The following is a 24,424-nucleotide window of genomic DNA, read 5'->3' as shown; positions in this document are numbered from 1 at the left end:
CTCCAAAAGCCCTTTAAGCTCCTGAAATAGTTGTTCCACTTGAGAACAAAGAAAACCTGAAGAATAAGTGGTTACATGACTTAATTGAAGGTAGTCAAAGTCACAACAAAAAAGGCTGGTAGTGTTAAGGCAATAAGTTACAGGCCATTATCACCCCTCTTGCCTCCATCAGGACTGTCAAGAAAAGGACTAGAATAGGATTGCTGCAAAGCTGTGTCCCTATTGTAAGAATTAGTCAGTATCTCTGGGCTTCCCAATCACTTCATGTTAGAAGTTGTGGATTGGCTGTCATACTCAAGGAAGAACCCTCAATAAAATGTGAAGAATTGGAGAATATTTTTTGAGCATCTCCCATAGTGACAGCATTGAGCAAAAATGCAATCCCTACTCCAGAGTTGAAAGGATATAGCTAATGAGGTCAGAGACTTACAGGGAAAATTAGGTTCAACATTGGATTTTTATTTTACTGTAATACTTCATAGAATGGCCTTACTATATCTTATTTTATGAACACACTTGGATCATAATGCACAGAAGAAAAATATGAGCCTTCAATGTCTTACTGTTTTGGAAGAGAAGCTGGTGATGTATCCTGAGTTGTATGGGAAGCACACAGAAATAAAGGCCCAAAGTAAACTAACTTCTTGGTGATTTTGCAGGTATTTTTAAAAGTTTTGAAGTGAGACACCTATGAGGATTCATTTGCTTTCCAACATCTCTCTTTAGCCATGAACACTTCTGACATATCTGTGAGAGGAAGATTCAGTGGGAGAAAAATTGATCATGAGAATCAAACTAAATTTTTTTATATCTAACACTTTTTAAACATATATGCTTCACTATCCACAAATATTTCATTTAGAAACTGATCCCTTTTCTTTCTTTGGATGCATTTGGCTTTAGTTTTATTCATAGTTAATGGATTATATATTCATTGGAACAACTTTATTTTCATTTCTAAAACCACCAAATGATCAAATATGCTGCTCTTGTTATATACACAGCTAATTAAAATGAGGCTTTTCTTCTTTATTATGGCTTATAAGAAGGAAAAAAAAACCAAGGTAAAAATGTACAGTAGTAGCAATGAGTCAAAAATATTTCTATGAATAGACAGTGACACCCCGGAGAGACAAGAATTAAGTATTCATCTCTAGCTGTATTACTATGATTTTATCTTTATTTTAATGAAAATTAATACTGTTTTTTAAGGGAATAGCACATTTTAAAAATGAGAGATTTAACAGAAAGAGGTTATAGGCAGAAAGGGAAAGCTCCATGGTTCAATGGTTAAAAGTATGGATTCTGGAGCCAATTGCCTAGATTCAAAACCCAGTTCTGCCACTCACTCACTATCTGTGTGACATTGAATAAGACACTTAATTCTCTGTGTCTCAGTTTCATCTTTTGTGGAGTGAGGAATACCAGATGTACTAAAGGCAGATAAGATTCAATTGAAAAGGAAACCACAGCTCAAAATGAGAATAATCTGTTACAAAGATAGAAAAGGAGTAGGAAAGACCACAGGGGTGTCCTAGATTGTGAAGTGGAGGAGGGGGTTCCTAATGAACTAACTGTGAATGTTTAGGGTACCATAATAGAAGCAGCAAGACAGGTGGCTCTTTCTCTACTTTCCTGCTTCTCTCCCTTTCGGTCATGGAGTAAGCAACAAAGATGTATAGCCCGAGAATGGAACAGTAAATAAGTTAAAAAGTAGGAAGACTAGCAATAACCAGAAGGACAGGGTAGAGTCTGGAAATTAGCTCTCTATCACAGCATGCCCTTCCACAATAATCACTTGAGGTCAGTAGTAGTTAAAAGGGAAAGAATGTAAACACAAGCTATTACAGATTCTCAATACAAAATTTAAGCACACAATAAAGTATCACCAAATGTGAGGAAATTAGTATTGTAAGAGAGAGGAAATAGATACAAATTAAATATATATATCTTAGAAAAATATATTTAAATGTGTGTATTAAAGTTTAAGGACAACACTTTTTTTTTTTTTTTTTTTTTTTTTTTTTGAGGCGGAGTTTCGCTCTGTCTCTCAGACTGGAGTGCAGTGGCCGGATCTCAGCTCACTGCAAGCTCCGCCTCCCGGGTTTACGCCATTCTCCTGCCTCAGCCTCCCGAGTAGCTGGGACTACAGGCGCCCGCCACCTCGCCCGGCTAGTTTTTTTTTTATTTTTTAGTAGAGACGGGGTTTCACCATGTTAGCCAGGATGGTCTCGATCTCCTGACCTCGTGATCCGCCCGTCTCGGCCTCCCAAAGTGCTGGGATTACAGGCTTGAGCCACCGCGCCCGGCCAGGACAACACTTGAATAATATAAACATAAATATAATGTCCAAGCCTCAAGGTAAATGAAAAATTTCATTAAAAACATGAAACTAAGTAAATACTTTGAAAGGGGAATATGAAGCAAATTGAAATCAACATAAGAAAACACAGAAAAGTTGAAAAGACTATGTCTCAGTCTATTAATATCAGAATAATTTAATATTAAATTGTTAATAAAATATAGAGGCACCTATATAGGTAAATTAAAATTATACTATTATTTTTATAGCACATATAAAGCAAGTGTGGTGATATTAATTTTAGGCAAAAAATTTCAAGGTAAAATCATTTATATAAACTATTTCAAATTAAATATTTTAAATCCACAAATAAGATGGGAATCATAAATCTTCATCCACATTACATCATCGCTTTGAAATAAATATAGCAAAGGCTAATAGAAATATAACATGAGAAATTAGAAAACAATAATCATTGGGAAATTTAATGCACCATTCTCAGAAAACAACAAATCAAGTAATGAGGAAATATACAGAGAAACTGAATAACTCATTTATAATATTAAACATAGAGATACCAATAATTTTGTCCTCTTAGAGTCTACAGATTTGTTTTAAACAAACGTGAGTGACCAAAAGTGACCATGTGTTAGGCCATAAGTACCTCTCTACCAATTTCAAAAAGCCAGCGTCATATAGACTATACTTACTGATTACAATTAAATGTAAGTATAAAATAACATCATAAAAACAGTCAATAGAAATCAATATATTTGAAAATTAAGGGTCAGATAAACAATTCCACAACATATGTAGTTACACACATGCACATGTACTTCTAAATACCTCTGGTTGAAGGAGAAACAAAAAATATCTTAAGTAATAGAAATAAATAATAATAGGATAATTATTTCAGAAAAGGGGAAATATGGCCAAAGCAGTACCTGAAGTTTCTTACCTAGCACTAAATGCTACTATTGGAAAATGAGAACAAATTAAATCAACTAAAGTTTCAACTAGACAATGTAGAAAATAGGTTTAAAAAACAATCTTAAAAAGTAGAGGAAATTAATAAATAGAATACAGAAAAATCGGTAGAGCTGATTAAAATAATTGAAGATGGTTTCTTGAAAATGACCAATAAAATAATCAATCCTGGAACAATATTAGAGATATAAAGAGTATTATTTTAATAAATCCTTAAAAACTGTGGATACAAAAGAAATGTGAAAAACTTAGAAATCATTCAAAGAACACCATATGCATCTTCAAAACAACAAAAGAAATGATTGTATGAAAAATGACATATACTAAAATTGTCCCCAAAGTTGGTTTGACTTGGAATTAAATTCTGACTGGACCACAAAGTGACCTTGAGTAAGTTACTGCACTGCTACAAATTTGCAGTTTTAATTAGGTAGAGATAATAATAGGGCCTCACTATATTAGTTTTCCATTGCTGCCATAACAAATAGCCACATGTAGCATATTAAAACAACAGAGATTGATTTTCCACAGTTCTGCAAGTCAGAAATTCATGTGGGCTTGGTTGGTTCCTCTGCTTTGGGTCTTGGAAAGCCAAATTCGAGGCAGCAGTGACCCGTACTGTTATCTGAAGACTGTGGGCAAGAATCTATTTGTAAGTTCCTTCAGGTCATTGAGAGAATTCAGTTTCTTGTGGTTGTATGACTGAGGTTCTCGCTTCCTTTTTTACTATCAGCCTGGAGTTTCTCTCAGATCCTTAATACCAACTGTATTCCTTGTCACCTTGCCCCTCCACCCTCAAATCCAGCAAAAATGTATTGAGTCCTTCTTATACTTAGGATCCCTCTGACCTCTCCTTCTGACATAACCCATTCCAGCCAGTGAAAGTTCTCTGCTTTTAAGGGCTAATGTTGCTTACAGTGGGCTCACCTGCATAATCCATGGTACTCTCCCTATTTGAAGGTCTCTAACTTTAATTATATTTTCAAAACTCCTTTGGTCATGTAACGTATCATACTGACAGGTTCTGGAGGATAGTGTGAGGACATTTTGTTGGAGGGTATTGTGCCTACCATATTACCTCGTAAGATTTTTGCAAGAGTTAAATGAGATAATAAGTCAAATGCTTAATGCCTAATTCAGTGCAGGAAATTTATTTCTGTATACTCTTCTGTTTGTTTGCTTGTTTGTGCAGTTTTTGAGTCTGTGTTTTGTACTATAATATTGCTTCTATTATAATGCATCTATCTTATCAGACCAATTTTTCTGGTAATGTACTCTTTCTTTTGCATTTATCACACCTATCCACATCAGATTCCCCTCTTTTATACTCAGACTAAAAGTATCTGTGACCATTTGACACCTAAAGTCTCTATTTCTTTGATGCATTATGTCTGAAGATGTTCACTGTTCCATTATGATAGTAAGAAATTGGAAACAATTGCAAGATATCTAAAAATATCAGAATGGCTAAATAACTGACATACGATGTGCCATTTGCAGGCCTTAAAATTAGGCTCACAAAGACAGTAATGACATGAGAAATAATTTAATACAATCTCGTCTGAAAAACTACAACATTACATATAAATATGGTAGAAGGTTTAAGAATGATGTGTGTATGTGTATGTGTGTGCATGTGTATCAGAAACAGTATATGCATAAAGAGAAACCTGAACAGAAATGTTTAAAATCAGTGAGTGGTGATTATCCTTGCATAAGGATTAGTGATTATATTTCTTTCTTTTTTTTGAGATGGAGTCTCGCTCTGTCACCCAGGCTGGAGTACAGTGGCACAATCTTGGCTCACTGCAACCTCTGCCTCCCGGGTTAGAGCAATTCTCCTGCCTCAGCCTCCTGAGTAGCTGAGATTACAGGCATGTGCCACCACACTCAAGTAATTTTTGTATTTGCAGTAGAGATGGGGTTTCACCATATTGGCCAGGCTGGTCTTGAACTCCTGACCTCGTGATCCACCCGCCTTGGTTTCCCAAAGTGCTAGGATTACAGGTGTGAGCCAGATATTTCTTTAGAGTTGCATTGCAGTTTTAAACTCATTTACAAAGAATATATATTATCATATCCCAAAAAACAGTTGTTGTGTGCAACAACACAGATGACTCTAAAAAGCATTATGTCAAGCAAAGGACACCTTTCATTTACAAAAAGCTACACATTGCAAGATTTCATTGATATGACACTCTGGAAAAAGTAAACTTACAGGAATGCAGACCAGTAACTGCTGAGGACTGGCTATAGGAAGAGAGGATTGACTCTGAAGGGATATGAAGGAACATTTTGGTGTGACAGAAATTATCTAAAAGTAGATTGCGCATTTTTTTTTATTATACTTTAAGTTCTAGGGTACATGTGCACAACGTGCAGGTTTGTTACATATGTATACCTGTGCCATGTTGGCGTGCTGCACCCACCAACTTGTCAGCACCCATCAACTCATCATTTACATCAGGTATAACTCCCAATGCCATTCCTCCCCCCTCCCCCCTCCCCATAATAGGCCCCAGTGTGTGATGTTCCCCCTCCAGAGTCCAAGTGATCTCATTGTTCAATTCCCACCCATGAGTGAGAACATGCGGTGTTTGGTTTTCTGTTCCTGCGATAGTCTGCTGAGAATGATGGTTTCCAGCTGCATCCATGTCCCTACAAAGGACACGAACTCATCCTTTTTTATGGCTGCATAGTATTCCATGGTGTATATGTGCCATATTTTCTTAATCCAGTCTGTCACTGATGGACATTTGGGTTGCTTCCAAGTCTTTGCTATAGTGAATAGTGCCGCAATAAACATATGTGTGCATGTGTCTTTATAGCAGCATGATTTATAATCCTTTGGGTATATACCCAGTAATGGGATGGTTGGGTCCTATGGTATTTCTAGTTCTAGATCTTGAGGAATCACCATACTGTTTTCCACAATGGTTGAACCAGTTTACAATCCCACCAACAGTGTAAAAGTGTTCCTATTTCTCCACATCCTCTCCAGCACCTGTTGTTTCCTGACTTTTTAATGATCGCCATTCTAACTGGTGTGAGATGGTATCTCATTGTGGTTTTGATTTGCATTTCTCTGATGGCCAGTGATGATGAGCATTTTTTCATGTGCCTGTTGGCTGTATGCATGTCTTCTTTTGAGAAATGTCTGTTCATATCCTTTGTCCACTTTTTGATGGGGTTGTTTGTTTTTTTCTCATAAATTTGTTTGAGTTCTTTGTAGGTTCTGGATATTAGCCCTTTGTCAGATGAGTAGATTGCACATTTTTTAAAGCTAATAAAATTGTACAGCTTAAAAGGGTGAATTTCATTTGATGTAAATTATACCTCAATAAACCCAACTTTTAAAAATATCATTTTGCTTTGTTTGAATGGTCCAAACGTAGCATGCTTAAATGCCAAAAGAATATAACATCTCAATTTACATCTTAAAAGTAATTATCTGTTTAACTGGTTCTTCAAGGTTGCAAAACTATTTTAGAATTCTTCCCATTAATAAACTTGGCTAAAACCAACCAACCAATCAACGAACCATATCAATTAGCCATACAACCAGCAGAAGCAACAGTGGCTTAGAAGAAAAATGTTACCTCTGGTGTCTTTAAACCCTTTGTTTTTGAATCATGTCGTTTATCTGTTGTTGGTGTTTGCTTCCAGCTCTTCGTTGCCTTCTTATCACATCACAACCTCCATTCTCTTCCCTCCTTTTTTGTTTCTTTAAAAGAACATTTTTGTATTATTATTATACTTTAAGTTCTAGGGTACATGTTCACAATGTGCAGGTTTGTTACATAAAGAACATTTTAAACATCATTCAGTAAGTTATCTATTGCATGTGACTTTTTGCCACACTGCAGTTTCTGGGCTCTTTAATAGAAAGCTATGGTATTAATATAACCTATTCGAAGAATATATGTTTGGATTCCTCAGAGTAGTTTCACCTGTCAACATTTTATACACCTGCATAAGCAATAAACCTACAAGGAGAGTAACTCAGAATGATCTCATTAGAGTTTTTATAACGTTGAATTAGGAACACTCACTTCACTAACAAGCAGACAAAGGTTGTCTTCAGTGGCAGCCCTATTGCTTGTCACGACTGTAATTCCAATGAATGTATCCAATCTCTCCTCACTGCTTGCAGGGATCTTCTGTCTTAGATGTCTGACAACTTGTATGGTATTCAATTTCTCACACTCTCGATATAGCAGTGTTTGTCATTCACTGGTAGACTGGAAAGCACCCAAAGGATGATATCCTAATAAAGGAAAGTGAAAAATGGAAGTGTCCTCAACTTATCTATACAACAATCTAGAGCACTGTGCAAAGGGTAACCTGCTCATATGCTTCTAATATGATTTCTTAATAAAATGGTAGAGGAAGAGATAAATAACCTTCATATTTCATAACAAATTAAAACTCTAACCTAATGCTACCATTCATGATCTAACTTCTTCATTTACCAATACTCTTTGAAAAAATGAAAACATTAGGTATATTTCTAATGTCTTAAATTTGTTTTGATGATGAATGTCATATTTTGGCCTAAAATATTTTTAATCATATTTTTAAATTATTACTTTTGAATCATAAAACTAGATTTTAATGCCTGGCTGAGAATGTAAAGTTTTAAGAGTGTTTAACAAAGCCAGATTCTTTGTCTCAAGTAAGGATGAATGTATCCATTTGTATTCCCCTGCGCACAATTCACTGAACTTCATTTGAAAATGTCAAGGATAAATATTCTTCAAATGCTTCCATTAAACAGACGATAACCATAGTAACAGTGTATGGTTTGATTTTACCTATATTTCTGAGCTTCTCTCTTAAAAATAAAATGGTAATCAAAATGAGATTGCAAATGAGAACACTTATATACTTTTTACACACTGTTCATATACGGATATTAAAAACAAAGATACAAATATACGACCTAATGCATTACATTTAGTGGTGCTTATTATAAAAAGGGCTTTTACAATAGTCTTTTTATTACAATATGTTCTAACTTGAAATCTACTATCTCCTCACTTGAGAATGTGGGGATGCAGTTCTTTTCTAACACAACAAAATATTAACTATCTCCCTTTTACAAATACATACCAAAAAAGACAGATAAAACAGATTTAAATGTGCCCTAGGCCTAACCACATGATGTTGAATTGGGAAAAGATTTTGCAAATCATTGAATCCTACATAGTGATTTTTTTGCAGATAATAAAAGGGGCTTTAGCTGTGTTTGAACCTTCTTTATTTCAAAAATGAAAGTGACATAAAGAGAGTAATCATCAAGGCATGGGCACTTGGTGATTATCTCACATTTTAGATTATATTAATGATATGAAATTAGAAACTGAGTAAGAGCCCATAAAATAGGGGGCCCTAAAGCACACACAGCAGGAAATCAAAGACAATGGAGTGGAATTTTTAAATTTTTAATTTTTATGGGTACATAGTAGGTGTATGTATTTATATGGAGTACATGAGATACTCTGTTACAGGCACACAATGTGTAATGATCATATCAAAGTACATGGGGTATCTATCACCTGAAGCGTTTATCACTTACTTGAATTACAAACACTCCTATTATATTCTTTTAATTATTTTAAAATGTACAAGAAATTACTGTTGACTGTAGTGACGCTGCTGTACTATTAAATACTAGATCTTATTCATTGTAACTATATTTTAATACCCATTAATCATCCCCACTTCTCCCCAGTAAGATGGGTTTTTTTAATCAAAAGAGATGTTGCTTAGAAGTCCCTCCACAAAACCTGGCCCCATTAGTCGAATTTTTTAATGGTTACAGAAGCCCGTTTCCAACTATCAGCTGAGATAATTAGCACATGTGGGGAATATTTCAATTGAGGCAAAGTGATTTTTTTTTCCTTCTCTCCCATCTCAATATAAAGTTGAAAGATTGACAAAGTTTAAGTCCAAGAATTTAAAATACAAAAGTTTAATTTACAAAACAATACATCCCAAATCTCTGTGTATTCATTTTGGAATCTGTGAGAGTGCTTTATCAGATCAGATGACTTGTAGAATACATGGACAGGGTTACAAAACCTGGCAGTACCAATAAAAGCCCACTCTTCTCAGGTTCAAAACCTCTGTCATTTTAAGAAAAAAAGAAAGTCTTACTTAAAACTGAAGCCACCTGGTCAGGAATCATTATTCTGTAGAGACACTTTCTTAAAAATTAAACAATCTACCCGTGAGGTGATTTTATTTTTTTTCCAGAAAACTCCATTACATGTAAACATGGATAAAAGCTCCAATTTTTTGGTACCCAAAGTTTACATTTGTTCAGAAGTAAAATCATTTTAAGAGTTTTCAACCACTGGGTCTTGACTTTTTTTAGAGCCTATAGAAAAACTGTTATTCGGGTTTTCAAAACATTGCCCATTTTAACTGATAGCTATCACTTAAGCCATAATACTCAAAACGAAAATCATTTTCATCGATTTTCAACGCAATTAAACACTGAACTCTGCAGGCATTCCTGTGGGCAGGATCGAGAATGTTCACATCACTTTCACTAACCCAGCTATAACTGAGATGAACAAAGGCACTAGGCCCAGTGATTTTAACGAAGAAAGCATACAAAGTGGACAAGAGTCTCAGTCTTACGAATAGGCTAGTTAATTTATGGTATTTGGTTTCTCAGCATCATTTTCTACAACTCCATCTTCCCTGTACAAAGTTTAGGCACAAATGACAGGTCTATATTGAGACCACATGACAAACTTTGTCAGTTACATTTCCTTAATATTTTCTGTGTACAAAGATTCCATGCTGACGCTACATTCTCAGACAGTTCTCTGGAATGTTAAACTATTGCCATAGGTGTATTCTAAATAATCACTCTAAAAAGTGTCCTTGATAATTTTAAAAGAGTTCATGTACTGATAGTTGATCATTAAAAGCATTTCTTCTGGACATTTTGCACAACAGACATATGATGGGAGGAAACCACTGTATTGCTAGAAAAAACCCTGGACTGAGATCTCAGAGGCTTGGGGAAGTCTGAGGTCAGTGGGTAATTTGCTTTGTAATCCTAGACAAGTCACATTCCCTTTTTGAACTGCATATTACTGGTTTGTGAAATGATGGAGTTAAACTATCATTGAAGTAATGTTGTCAAATTTTCATTTACATAAGATCACCCGGGAAGCTTATTCAGTATGTAGGTTTCTGGCCCCATCTTCACAGGCTAATTCAGTCAGACCGAACAATGACCCTAAAATCTAGATCATAATAACAGGATGCCTGAGATAGGTGCTCTCCAACCACATTTTGAAAAATATTGTACTAAAATATTTTCTTGATTAAAAGTTCTATAATTCCATGAGGGACAGTCAAAAAGTAATGATACTTAAAGTAGATAGGAGAGAAAACTATTTTAATTTACTGTACTTTGTCATAAGTAGGTTGGAGAAGCAATCTTGTACAACATGCATTTATGTGCAAGACCAAATCCTAATGACAATAGACAATACATTTACTCAACAATCTCCTGCTGAATTAAATAAATGGCTATAACCTTTTTCCCACTGCAGAAGGCTAAAGATAAGTAAATTGAGCTATAGAGTGTCACCACTGGCAGGTATCATAGCCTAGGATTAAAGGTGATATCCTTATGTGAGTATGGTACTGCCCTCCGCTCACCCCATCCACGTGATTAAGGGGGTTAATTTTATTTATCAGGGAGGATGTTGGCTCCATCTTTTCATGGGATTTTCTGTGACCAGGGACCACTGAGGCTCTTGGGCAGTGTTAGTGGCACTACCTATGACTGCAGGACAAAATGGAGCTGTTTGTCTTAACCTGGGATCTTGGCCTCAACAACTCTACACATTTGGGTGGTAATAGTGACTTGGAATATGCAAATGACAATCATTCTGAAAAGTATCCCATTTATCTACAAAAAACACCATGGTAATGCTTTACTGCTCATACTCACTAAGGGAAGAAAATTCATAGCATGTTTTACAGCATGGCCTTGAGATAGATAAAAAATCATCTTCCTACCTTTAAGCCTTTGTTACCCTTCTCTTCACTGAGACGTCATTTTCTCATCTGTGTAATTCCTTCTCCTCATAGATGGTCCATCTCCCGAACACCCAAGGTAGACTAATCTATCCTCCTTTAAACGTTCATAGCCCTGAGATTTCACTTCCAGGAAGGAAGCATTTTAAACCTCTGTGGGCCTTACTCTGTTTTTCTGTGAAGAATCTTGAAGATCCAGCTTCGGATAACTATTTGTTGTTTTAAGTTGTGTTTTTAAGCATGCTGCTGTAGTTATAACTTTGTATTAATATTATTTATATTTCATTTTCTTCACTAGATTCTGAGCTCACTAAGGCAGGATTTTTTGTATTCTTTGTCATATCTGCAACATCTTATGTAAAATCTGAACCATAATTGGTACTTAACAAATGTGTTTTGAAGGAAACGAATGAGTGAATGCATGATGGATTAAGTGAGTCCAAGTGTCAGAAGCAAAAGTCTTTCCAGAATTTTTCTTTGTTTGAAAGTTAAAATATTGAACTTGATATTTTGCCATTCAGTCACATGGGATGAAAATACTGTCCAGATATGAAGCTGTCATGAGTCAGCATATCATCAGCAAAAACAGACTGAGGAATGACTTTCTCCTCAGGATTCAATCCTGAGGACAAGTTGTGATTTCAAACACAAATATGGAAATATTCTCCAAAGTTAACTGAGCAAGCCTAAGGTAAAGCAATTTAACTTTTCTTTGACTGCTCTTCAGACCCACTCCAGAGTGACAGTTCTGCTGCACTGAGATATTGTGGTGCATATTGTGAAGCCTGCAGTGAAAATTCCTACAATTGTCCTGCTTCTGGAGGGGGTAGAAGTAAATTCACCTGAGACCATTTAACTGGCACGCAGGTAAACATTTAGCAGCATGATGCTGGCAAAGCCCTTCAAGTATACTACTCATTTTCCCCAAAACTGGAAAAAACGATTTTGATGTCCTGGGGTACTTTTGTGGTTGTGAAAGAATGAAGCATTCAAGTGTTTTATATATATAAAGTCTTTGTATATATAAATTTATATATATTTATATATATATAAAACTTTATATACATAAATATTTATGTAAAAATATAGCTACTACTTAAGCCATAATACTCAAAATGAAAAGTCGTTTTCAATGATATTCAAAGCAATTAAACACTGAACTCTGCAGTCATTCCTGTGGGCAGGGTCGAGAATGTTTGCATCACTTTCACTAACCCAGCAATAACTGAGATGAATAAAGACACTAGGCAAATATATATTATATGTAAGTTTATATAAATATATTTATATATATTTATATGTTTTTACATATTTATATAAATAAATATATATTTATATAAATTTACATATAATATATATTTTATAAAAATATATGTGTCTATATTATATATAATATATAATATATTTATATATTATATAATGTCTACCTTATATTATATTATATATGATATATAATTATATTATATAATGTATGTTTATATATACATATTATTTATATATGTAAATATATATTTATCTATACATAAATTTATATATATACATAAACATACATATATAAACTTTAATCTCACCAGAAATAATACACTAGTGGGTATGTTTTGTTGTCTTTGCCAAATAATAGATCAAAAATATTACAAAGATGCATCTAGGTTACACACTGAGCCACAGCAGGGTAGAGCACTGTTCAGTCATGAGATGCCTGTTCCAGGCCCTAGCGCCCACGTGACATTTCTAGACATACCCTGGGCCAGAAGAGAACTCGCTGCCTTGAAGAAAAGGACCCAGTCCTGGAACCATTTATCACCTGCTAACTGAAGAGCCTTTGGGCCCTGAATAAGGAATAGTGATACCCAGGTACTACATCAAGGGCCTTGGTGAGCCTCTCAAAATTCCTGGCTTCGGGAGAGACTCAGCATATTAGCAGCAAAACTCCTTCTGTTTAAGAAAAGCAGAGGGAATAGTTAAGGCGACTTTTTCTTGCACCGTAGATACCAGCACAGCCAGAGGGAGTTAAAGCACCTAGTGGGCTCTTGACTCTTGGATGGCATTCGTGGACCTGCCCTGGCCCAGAGGGGAGCCCACTGCCCTGAAGGATGAGTAATAGGCCAGGCAGCGTCCACCACAAGCTGACTTAAAAAACCATGGGCCTTAAGTAACATCTGCTGTAGTCTGGCAGTACTCCTTGTGGACTCGGGTGGCGGTGGCTTTGGTGTGAGGCTCCTCAGCCTTTGGAAAGGGGAAAAAAGAGTGGGAGGATGGTATCTTCCCACTCTTTAAGTGCCAGCTCAGCCGCAATGCAGTAGGACATCAGGTAGATTTCCAAGGAGTTAAATCTAGTACCTGACTCCCAGACAGAACTTCTGGACCCACCCAGGGCCTGGGTGCCCTTGCTACCCTGAAGGGAAGGACAGAAGCCCAACTGGCTTTTCGACCTGCTAATTGTAGAGCCCCAGGGCCTTGAGGAAACATAGGCAGAAGCTGTGGATTGGTTCCAGCAGGCCTTGAGTAAGACCCAGTGCTGTGCTGGCATCAGGTCTGAGTCAGTGCAGTCATAGTGGTGGTGGCAACAGGGGTGCTTATGTCACTCCACCCCAAGCTTTAGCAGGTGCAGAACAGAGAGAGAGACTATGTATGCTTGGGAGAAAATAAGTGAGGAGAACAAGAGTCTTTGCCTTATAATCCAGAGAATTCTTCCGGATCTTGTCCAGGACATTAAGGCAGTACCTCTAAAAGTCTGCAAAAATCACAGCATTAATGAGCCTGGTATGTCCCCTAAAGCATACACAGCTTAGGTCACAACACCTAAGTCCTTTCAAGTATCAGGAAAGCCTTCCCGAGAAGGATGCTACAAATAAGCCCAGCCAGTGAAGACTACAATAAATAACCTAATTATTCAATGCCAAGACACTGAAGAACATCTACTAGCATCAACACCATCCAGAAAAACATGCCCTCACCAAATGAACTAAATAAGGCATCAGGGAACAATCCTGGAGAAACAGACATATGTGACCTTTAAGACTGAAAATTTAATACAGCTATATTGAGGAAACCCAAAGAAATTCAAGATAACACACAGAATTTAGAATTCTATCAGAACAATTTAACAAAGAGATTGAAAAAATTATACTGAATCAAGCAGAAATTTTGGAGCTGAAAAAATGCAACTGACATACTGAAGTATGCATAAGAGTCTTTTACCAGCAGAATCTATCAAGCAGAAGAACGAATTAGTGAGCTTGAAGACAGGCTATCTGAAAATACACAGTCAGAGGAAACAAAAGAAAAAAAATAATTAAAAAAATGAAGCATGCATATAGCATCTAGAAAATAGCCTCAAAAAAGCAAATCTAAGAGTTATTGGCCTTAAAGAGGAGGCAGGGAAAGACACATGGGTAGAAACTTTATTTAAAGTAAATAAAAACTTCCCAAACCTAAAGATAGGTATCAATATCCTAGTTCAAAAAACGATTATACATCACCAAGCAGACTCAACCCAAAGACTACCTCAAGTCATTTAATAATCAAACTCCCAAAGGTCAAAGATAAAGAAAGGATCCTAAAAGCAGCAAGAAAAAAGAAACTAATAACATAAAATAGAGCTCCAATAGGTGTGGCAGCAGACTTTTCAGTTGAAACCTGACAGGCTAGGAGAGAGGGGACAAAAAGCTTTTATCCTAGAATAGCATACCTGACAAAAATATCCTTCAAACATGAAGGAGAAATAAGCACTTTCTCAGACACACAAAAGCTGAGAAATTTAATCAATACCAGACCTGTCCTACAAGAAATACTAAAGGAAGTACTTGAATCAGAAAGAAAAGGGTATTAATCACCAATTAATAATAACTTGAAGGTACAAAACTCACTGGTAATAGTAAGCACACAGAATAACGCAGAATATTATAACAATGTAATTGTGATGTGTAACTACCCTTACTCTAAGTAGAAAGATTAAATGATGAGCCAATCAAAATAATAATTACAACAACTTTTTAACACATAATATAAAAGTATATAAATAGAAACAACAAAAAGTTAAAATGCAGGGTGATGAAGTTAATAAAATCAGAAATCAAAAGGGAGACATTAAAACTGATACTGCAGAAATTCAAAGGATCATTAGTGACTACTGTGAGCAACTAGATACCATTAAATTGGAAAATCAAGAACAAATGGACAAACTTCTACATACATGCAACCTACCGAGATTGAACCAGGAAGAAATTCAAAACCCAAACAGACCAAGTAACAGGATAGAAGTCATAATAAAAATTATTCTGGTAAAAAATAGCCCATTACCTGATGACTTCACTACCGAATTCTGCCAATCACTTAAAGAAGAAACAATACCAAATCCTACTCAAACTATTAAAGAAAACAGAGGAGGAGGGAATGCTTCCCAGCTCATTCTACAAGGCCAGTATTACCCTAATACCAAAACTGCGCAAAGGCACGTCAATAACAGAAAACTACAGGCCAATATCTCTGGAGAATATTGATGCAAAAATCCTCAACAAAATACTGGCATACCAAATTTAACAATATATTAGAAAGATTATTCACCGTGATAAGGTGGGATTTATCCCTGAGATGCAAGGATGCTTCAACATATGCAAATTGATCAATGTGATCCATCATATCAACAGAATAAAGGATAAAATCCATATGATCGGCCGGGCGCGGTGGCTCAAGCCAGTAATCCCAGCACTTTGGGAGGCTGAGACGGGCGGATCACGAGGTCAGGAGATCGAGACCATCCTGGCTAGCACGGTGAAACCCCGTCTCTACTAAAAAATACAAAAAACTAGCCGGGTGAGGTGGCGGGCGCCTGTAGTCCCAGCTACTCGGGAGGCTGAGGCAGGAGAATAGCATAAACCTGGGAGGCGGAGCTTGCAGTGAGCTGAGATTCGGCCACTGCACTCCAGCCTGGGCGACAGAGCGAGACTCCGTCTCAAAAAAAAAAAAAAAAAAAAAAAAAAAAAATCCATATGATCATTTCAATTGATGTTGAAAAAGCATTTGATAAAATTCAACATCCCATTATGATAAAAACCTTTGAAAAAGTGGAGATAGAAGGAACACACCTCAACATAATAAAAGCCATATACGATAGACCTACAGCTAGTATCAACTGAATAGGAAACAAACTGAAAGTCTTTCCTCTAAGACCTGGAACACAACAGGGATGCCCACTGTCACTTTTATTTAATGTATTACTAGACATCCTAGCTAGAGCAATCAGACAATAGAAAGATATAAAGGGTATCCAAGTTGGAAAGGAAGAAGTCAAATTATCCCTGTGTATAAATGATATGATCTTTTATTTGGAAAATCTAAAGACTCTACAAGAAAACAATTAGCACTAATAAAAAATTCAATAAAGTTGCAGGATACAAAATCAATATACGAAAATCAGTAGCATTTCTATATGCCAAGAATAAGCAATCTGAAAAAGAAATTTAAAAAGTAATCCCATTTACAATAGCCACAAATAAAATTAAATATCTAAGAATTAACCAACAAAGTGAAAATGCTCTATAGTGAAAACTATAAAACATAATTTCATAGTTTCTTCAATAAAACATCGGTGAAAGGAATTGAAGAGGACAGCAAAAAAAATGGAAATGTAAAATATTCTCAAACTACTCATTTGACAAGGGATTAATAACCAGAATATGTAAGGAGCTTAAACAACTCTATAGGAAAAAAATCTAATAATCCTATCAAATAATGGACCAAAGATTTGAAGAGACATTTCTCAAAAGAAGACATACACATGGCAAATGGGCAAATGAAAATAGCATAAATATCACTGATCATCAGAGAAAGGCAAATCAAAAGTACAATGAAATATCACCTGACCCCAATTAAAATAGCTTATATCCAAAAGACAGGCAATAAAAAATGCTAGTGAGGATGTGGAGAAAATGAAATCCTTATACGATATTGGTGCTAATGTAAATTATTATAACCAATATGAAGAACAGTTTGTAGGTTCCTCAAAATACTGAAAATTGAGCTACTGTGTGATCCAGCAATCCCACTGCTGGGTATATACCCAAAAGAAATGAAATCCGTATATCAAAAAGGTATCTGCACTCCTATGTTTGTTGCCTAGCTTATTTCACTTAATTCAATGATCTACGGTTCCATCCACATTGTTGCAAATGACTGGATCTCATTCTTTTTTATGGCTGAATAGTACTCCACTGTGTCTATGTATCACATTTTCTTTATGCATTCATCTGTTGATGGACACTTAGGTTGCTTCCAAATCTTAGCTATTGTAAATAGTGCTGCAACAAACATGGGAGTGCAGATATCTCTTCAATATACTGATCACCTTTCTTTTGTGTATATACCTAGCAGTGAGATTGCTGAATCATATTGCAGCTCAGTTTTGAGGTTTTTGGAAAAATAAAAGGTCCGGAAGCAACCTAAGTGTCCATCAGCAGATAAGTGGATAAAGAAAATGTGATACATATACACAATGGAATATTATTGAGCCATACAAAAAGAATGAGATCCAGTGATTTCCAACAGTGTGATGGAACTAGAGATCATTATGTTCAGTGAAATAAGCCAGACACAGAAAGACAAACATCGCATATTCTCACTTATGTGTGAGATCTAGAAATAAAAACAATTGAACTCATGGACATAGAGAGAAGAAGGATGGTTATCAGAGGCTGAGAAGGGTAGTGGGGGCCTGGTAGGGAGGTCGGGATAGTTAATGGTTTAAAAAAAACATAGAAAGAATGATTGTGACCTACAATTTGATAGCAACCAAGATGACTATAGTCAATAATAACTTAATTATACATTTTAAAGTAATCAAAGAGTATAACTGTATTTTTTTGTAACTCAAATGATAAATGTTGAGGGGAAGGATACCCCATTCTTCATGATTGACTTGTTCCACATGGCATGCCCATATCAAAACATCTCATGTACCCCATAAATATATACACCTACTATGTCCCCCCCAAAAAATTTAAAAATAAAAATAAGATTATGAAGAGACTATACCAAGAGGGAAACAAGCCCTATCTTCCAAAGCATAGTTATTATTTCACAAGATTTGTTTCATTTATTTATTTATTTATTTTTTATCTCTCCATCTCTCTGCTACACACACACATATACACACACATTCACACAGACACACACAAGATGATAATTTGAGGCAAATAAAACCAAACATAAATTTGGAGATATTGAATTACAGTTTACCATCCAGATTGTCGTGTCTGAAAGAGATTAGAAAATGAAGTATCAATCATCCAACATTGGAAAAAAATTGTAAGCACATATCGTGGAATTTATTGATAATATGTCCTTTAGCTACTACAGATTTTAATGCTGTTTTTAATGTAGGTGAACTGGGAATTTTTATAATCTTGCTATTTTATAAAAACAGTTAAATCAGAGATAAAATATAATGTATTGCTGCACTAATTTAGAAGGTGTCATGAATACCATGCATAAATTCTTTTCATACAAACTTCACTGAATTATAGTATTTATTTTTGATGTTCTTTTACTCCAAGTGGGAAAATTCTCTTACTTTAAATCACTAATTATGGCAAGTAAATACACTGTAGCTCAGATGTAGGCTCAGCACATTGCTAATGTCTGGGCAAATTATTCCCTGAAGTTAGTAATTAGTAGAAGTAGCTTTAGACTTTTACTCAAATACATGCAACTTCGATTTTAAGATGAGATTTATATTTAATGTTGAAGATTTGTTTGATTAAAAAGACTGGGGAGTCTATTAGGAAAAATAACCAAGACCCTCAGGGAAAGGTACAAGCTTGAACATCTAGATCAGGATAATTAGGGAATTCAAATGAGCCTCAAGCCCTAAGTTAGATTGTATTGCTCCAAAACTTTTATCACTGCCTTCATATTCATCTCTTGACTAGTCATTTTCAATGCATGGAAAAAATTTAGGCACATGTATATATATAAATTATTGAGGACAGTATCCAACTTAAGTACAATACTGTAGGCATGCATTTGAGTGTCATATAAGGATCAATATTTTGATTTACTATAAAACAATAAGTTACTGAACTTCTAGAGACCCATCCTAAATAATATGAAGAAGATGCAGTCACTATTTATTGTTCACGTAATAAGTACCTGACACTATGCTAGGAACTATGAGGTGGGTGGTGGGACTTAATGAGTCTGTCAATTGTTTTTATATATTTATATATATATATATATATGTGAGTGTGTGTGTGTGTGTGTGTGATTACTATTATAATTGTTGAGCATCTGCTATGTGTCAAGCACTATAATGGACACAACAGACTCAGTAGTATGCAAAACTAACATAAGCTTTGACCCCATGGAGTTTGCAATGTAACAAGGAAAGTAAATGTGAAACTGAATGTTACAAAGTAGAATGCCAGAAGAGCAGGAAAGCTTTCAGGAAGAAAGAATTATTTGAGATGTTTATTAACACATTTTCAGTCTTGTAAACATAAACATGCTATTCTTTATACAAAATCTCACTGTGGACTCACTAGCACAGATAGGGTACACACAGGGATTGTTTTCCCACAGCTGAGATAAACTGACATTCAATATCAGCCACCCTCAGCTAATCTCTTAAATAGACACACATACTTACAGAATGCTTGGACTAAATTAGGCTATGACACAGTGTGAAGACAATTACTTTAACCCCAAATTAATTCGGCAACTTGTTCCCCCTTGGTTCACTTTAATTGTGCTCATTACCAAAAAGCTAAGTATGTGGTCAAGCTGGGCAAAGAAGGTGTTAGAGAACTTCCATGTATTATTGTTTACTTTTCAAGTCTCTAAACCCGAAAATCAAAAAAGGCAGGTGCTATTAATACCATTTTATGGATGAGGACACCGAGACTCATAGTTAATAGCCCACCCAAGATCAAAAATACATAATAAGAGCTATTTCCAAAGCTCAAAGCACAAATCTCTTGGCTATGAACTCTTGTCTCTCTGCTGAGTCAGATTACTTACTATTCATATATACTTTGCATCATTACATAAAAGAAAACTGCTCAGTCTGTGCACTTTAAGCCTTTTAGGTATATTCTATCGAAGACACAAGATCAATTCAAAAATAAAAATTGCATTAAAATTTATAAAGTTGAGATATTTACTTGGTAGTATTCATGACTCAGCAAGTAGTAATGTAATGCATGCTTGTCACAGATACTATTCACTATAAAATCATAAAATAGTGCATTCCTGGGTAAAATTCTACTCCCAGGTCTACAGAGAAAACACCAGTTTAAACTAAGTTCTGCTTGCTCCCATAGAATAAAATAGCCGTGTGTATTTAAATTACAAAAACAGTAGCCTTTCTGTTATGTAAATTTATGTCCTAAATGAGTGTAGTAGATAGTGCATATACCACCACTGATATTTGTGGCTGGGCAACTGGAAACATGTAATCTGCAAATATCTATAATATTTATATTTATAATATCAAATATCAATAATACAGAAAACCAAACAAGAAGTACAGGTTTACAAAAAAAAAAAGAAAAAGAAAAAACAGGCCATATGCACAGCTGCAGCTCAATAAAGCACGCTGCTGTCATTTTGTGGTAGATTATACTCTTGCTGTAGCTAAGAACAAGCAACTCTAGAAGATGATTATAGGTGTGCATTCATGCATGAGTGCACATACACATAATTTTGTTTTCTCATTTTTACTGATAATAACAGTAATAATCATTGCAGAAAATTCGGAAACTGAGATTTTAAAAATCTAAAAATTGCACAACCTTTCAGAAGTAAATGCTACTAACTTTTCACCTCATTTCCTTGCAGATCACCAATTATATATCTGATATTTTTCATGTATTTACAGTGATTATTTCCTCACTGCCATCTATTCTTTAGAACGTACTTTAATCACTCTACTATACCTCATTTAACTACTCCCCTTTTAAAGGAGGTCATGAATTTGCCCAGCTACTTTTCTTTTAAATGTCTGCAATTCGATAGTTTGAAACAGTATCTCAGTGATTTACATTTTATTTGTTTGATTACTAGTGAGAGTGAACAAGCTTCTCAATGTTAATTGACTATTTTCATCTCTTTATTAGTTGGTTATTTGAGCATGTTCTTTATTTTATTGAGAACAGTATCTTCTTTCTCTAAAAACAATAACAACAACATAAATTTAAAAGCACATTACTAAGGAAACATATTCATAGCATATTTGGCAAATAAAATAACATGATAGTTTCATGACAACACTTCCAACGTGATAACTTAGAAATGGGAGTTTTTGAAGTTGTCTTAAGCAACAAATGTTGTCTTTCCAAACCTAGCTTCCGGGACAAAATAATAAGAATGCATTTGAATCCAAAAGATGCAAGAATCATTGTGTCCAACTCCTGTAGACAGACAATATCAGCTACTGAAACCTGACTGATGCATAAAAATTGATTCTTTTTCCTCCTTAATGATTCAGTCTGCTGGGTTTTCACACTCATATTAACATTTAAATATTTCTAAGTCATCCAGAAAGGACTTATGAATCAGAATGTGATCTTTGTACCAGTGATTCACTTAATAAAATTATTTATAACACTACAGAATTAATGTTTTGTAAAAGTATGAAAAAAACCCTTCCTCAGCATATATAAAAATATTTAAATGATATGAAATATTCTATTTTACCATTATTACTTCTATAATAACACCAAATTTTGCATTTACCTTATTTGACCCTCACAGCAATCCACAGACCTAGAAAGAAGAGGCATTTTCATACTATTTTTGTAAAGAAAGAAAGTGAGGTGCAAAAGACATTGAGTAAAAACCCAAGGTCATATGGTTAATTAGTAACAAGGAAGAGGCTGAACATTTACCCTTCTGTTACTAACTCCTTTACTCCCTTTTCCTTAACACTACTGTCCCACCTTCCACGTAACTATAGCATCATTGTCAGAGTTCTAGATTTCTGTTAATACCCTATTTGGTTTACAGGTGATGTTCAACTACACCTCTCTGTTTACCACCAATCTATGAAAACCATTACTCTTTATTAATACGTGGAAGACAGGAGCTTTCAGTTGAAAGCTTCTTAAGGAAACTAAGAGGGTGGAATGCCCTTTCAAAGAATGTCTGCAAAGGATAAGTCTCTGGGTTAGCCTGATCTATTTTGTACTCTCATTCATCTGTAGCATTATTCATGCAGTTCCCTGTGCCTGGAAGCCTGGAATGAACGCTTTCATTCATTCTTTCTATCTCCTTTCTTGCTTTCCTCTTTCTCTCTCTCTCTCTCTCTCTCTCTCTCTCTCTGTCTCTCTCTTGTCTGTCTCCATCCACCCCATTCTCCAAGGCCCACCTCATATGCCATCAATGTTTCTCATTATCTTCCACAAATGGAATGTGATAATTCTTGCCTCTGAACAAATACTACTAAGTAAACTTATCTTTTATTTCAATCCTATACAAGTTGTTTTACTCCCTTATCTGACTTAAAATGCTTTATGGTTGTGCCTCACATATAAAAGTGTTCAATATCATTAAGAAAAATAATGTACAGATACACATCTGAGGAGGTACTGGCATAGACAATTGATATAGGCCTACGAGCCTCTAAAATGGGTTAGTGTTACAGAACCAGAACTACCCATGAGTATTAAAGTACACCCTACATTCCTAATGGTAGTATGTAGCTGAGAACAACCTCCAAAGACGTGAATAATTCGCACTGGGGCCCTTCAGAACCTGATTATGCTTCCAAAATGCATCCAGCTTTGACTTTAATGATGACTTCAATTATTATTTCTCTAAATTCAGTGATAGCAATGTGTGTTATCGTCTCCTTCTAATTGTAGCTTTCTGCCTGTTTGAATACGTCCCACAGCATAAGTTATGCATATTTCAGCAATAGAAGCAAAAAACACTTGTGCCCAAATGACATTCGGGACTGACTTCCCAATCTGCTCCAGGATTTGCTCTACGTGATGTTTCCCTAACATAGATCTTCCAAACTGAACAGCTTCAATCTCTGTTAGTACATAGTGCTGGAGTTGTAAATAACTGCTCAAAAGTCAATTGTGCTGTGATCAAGACCCCAAGCAAGAAATTATGTATAAAGAAAATATTTCTTCTCCTTCCTAGGCCTGTTAATTCATCTGCAAAAGGAAGACATTATAAGATAGGAGGGGTTTCCAAGTCTTACTGTGCAGAATCACTTGGGAAGTTTTTATTTTTATAAAAAATACAGTTTTTTATCCTCATCCCAGTACCATAGAATGAAAATTTCCAGGGATCATTCTAATATATCTAGTCCATAGATCCCTGTGAGATACAACAGATTAAATGGTCCTATGGTCTCAGGCATCACTAGAGTTTTATAATCCATGAATATTTATGAAGTCCAAATGATAATAGGAAAATGCTTTTTTAGTCCATCTAGACCCATCAAACAAGGCAAAGAATGCTCATTTGAGTATCAGGAGACTTGGAATAAATTGTGACTTTTTCATGACTTTGTAAACTCAGACAAGTCCTTTCTTCTTGTGGCTTCAGTTTTCTCATCTATAAAATAAAATAATTGGATCAAAGCATAATCTAATCTGTGATGCCTTGCAAGTTGTGCCTGTAGAAGTTCAAATAAGACAAATGAGGATAAGACTAACACAAAGACTTATGCCACCAGGGGAAGGACTGTTGACTGTCTCACACGGATACATTCATTATCATGATGCCAAGGCCTGAGATCTACTCTGCAGTCTTTTTGACTCAGTGATCTAAGTTATCAGCACTCAGAGAGTGGGTAGATTCACATTGTGCTGGCTCACAAGACTGATCAGAAATACAAATAATTAATTGCAGTGAAAAACAGGACTGTGATAATAACTAGGCACTGTAGATGAGGCATCTTTTTTTCTATAGACTTTCCCTGTGTAAAAGATAGAGCATAGAAAGCTACCTATAGTGAAAATGCCAGGAACTTAATTATAATGAAAACAACATATAACTGAAAGAGAAATAGGCCATCAATTACTTTGGTGAGAGCAGTCTCTTTTTGAAAGTAAGATC

The sequence above is a fragment of the Macaca thibetana genome, chromosome X, assembly GCF_024542745.1.
Source record: "Macaca thibetana thibetana isolate TM-01 chromosome X, ASM2454274v1, whole genome shotgun sequence".
Taxonomy (NCBI): domain Eukaryota; kingdom Metazoa; phylum Chordata; class Mammalia; order Primates; family Cercopithecidae; genus Macaca; species Macaca thibetana.
The sequence above is the reverse complement of the archived record's forward strand: the minus strand, read 5'-3'. Positions refer to the sequence as shown.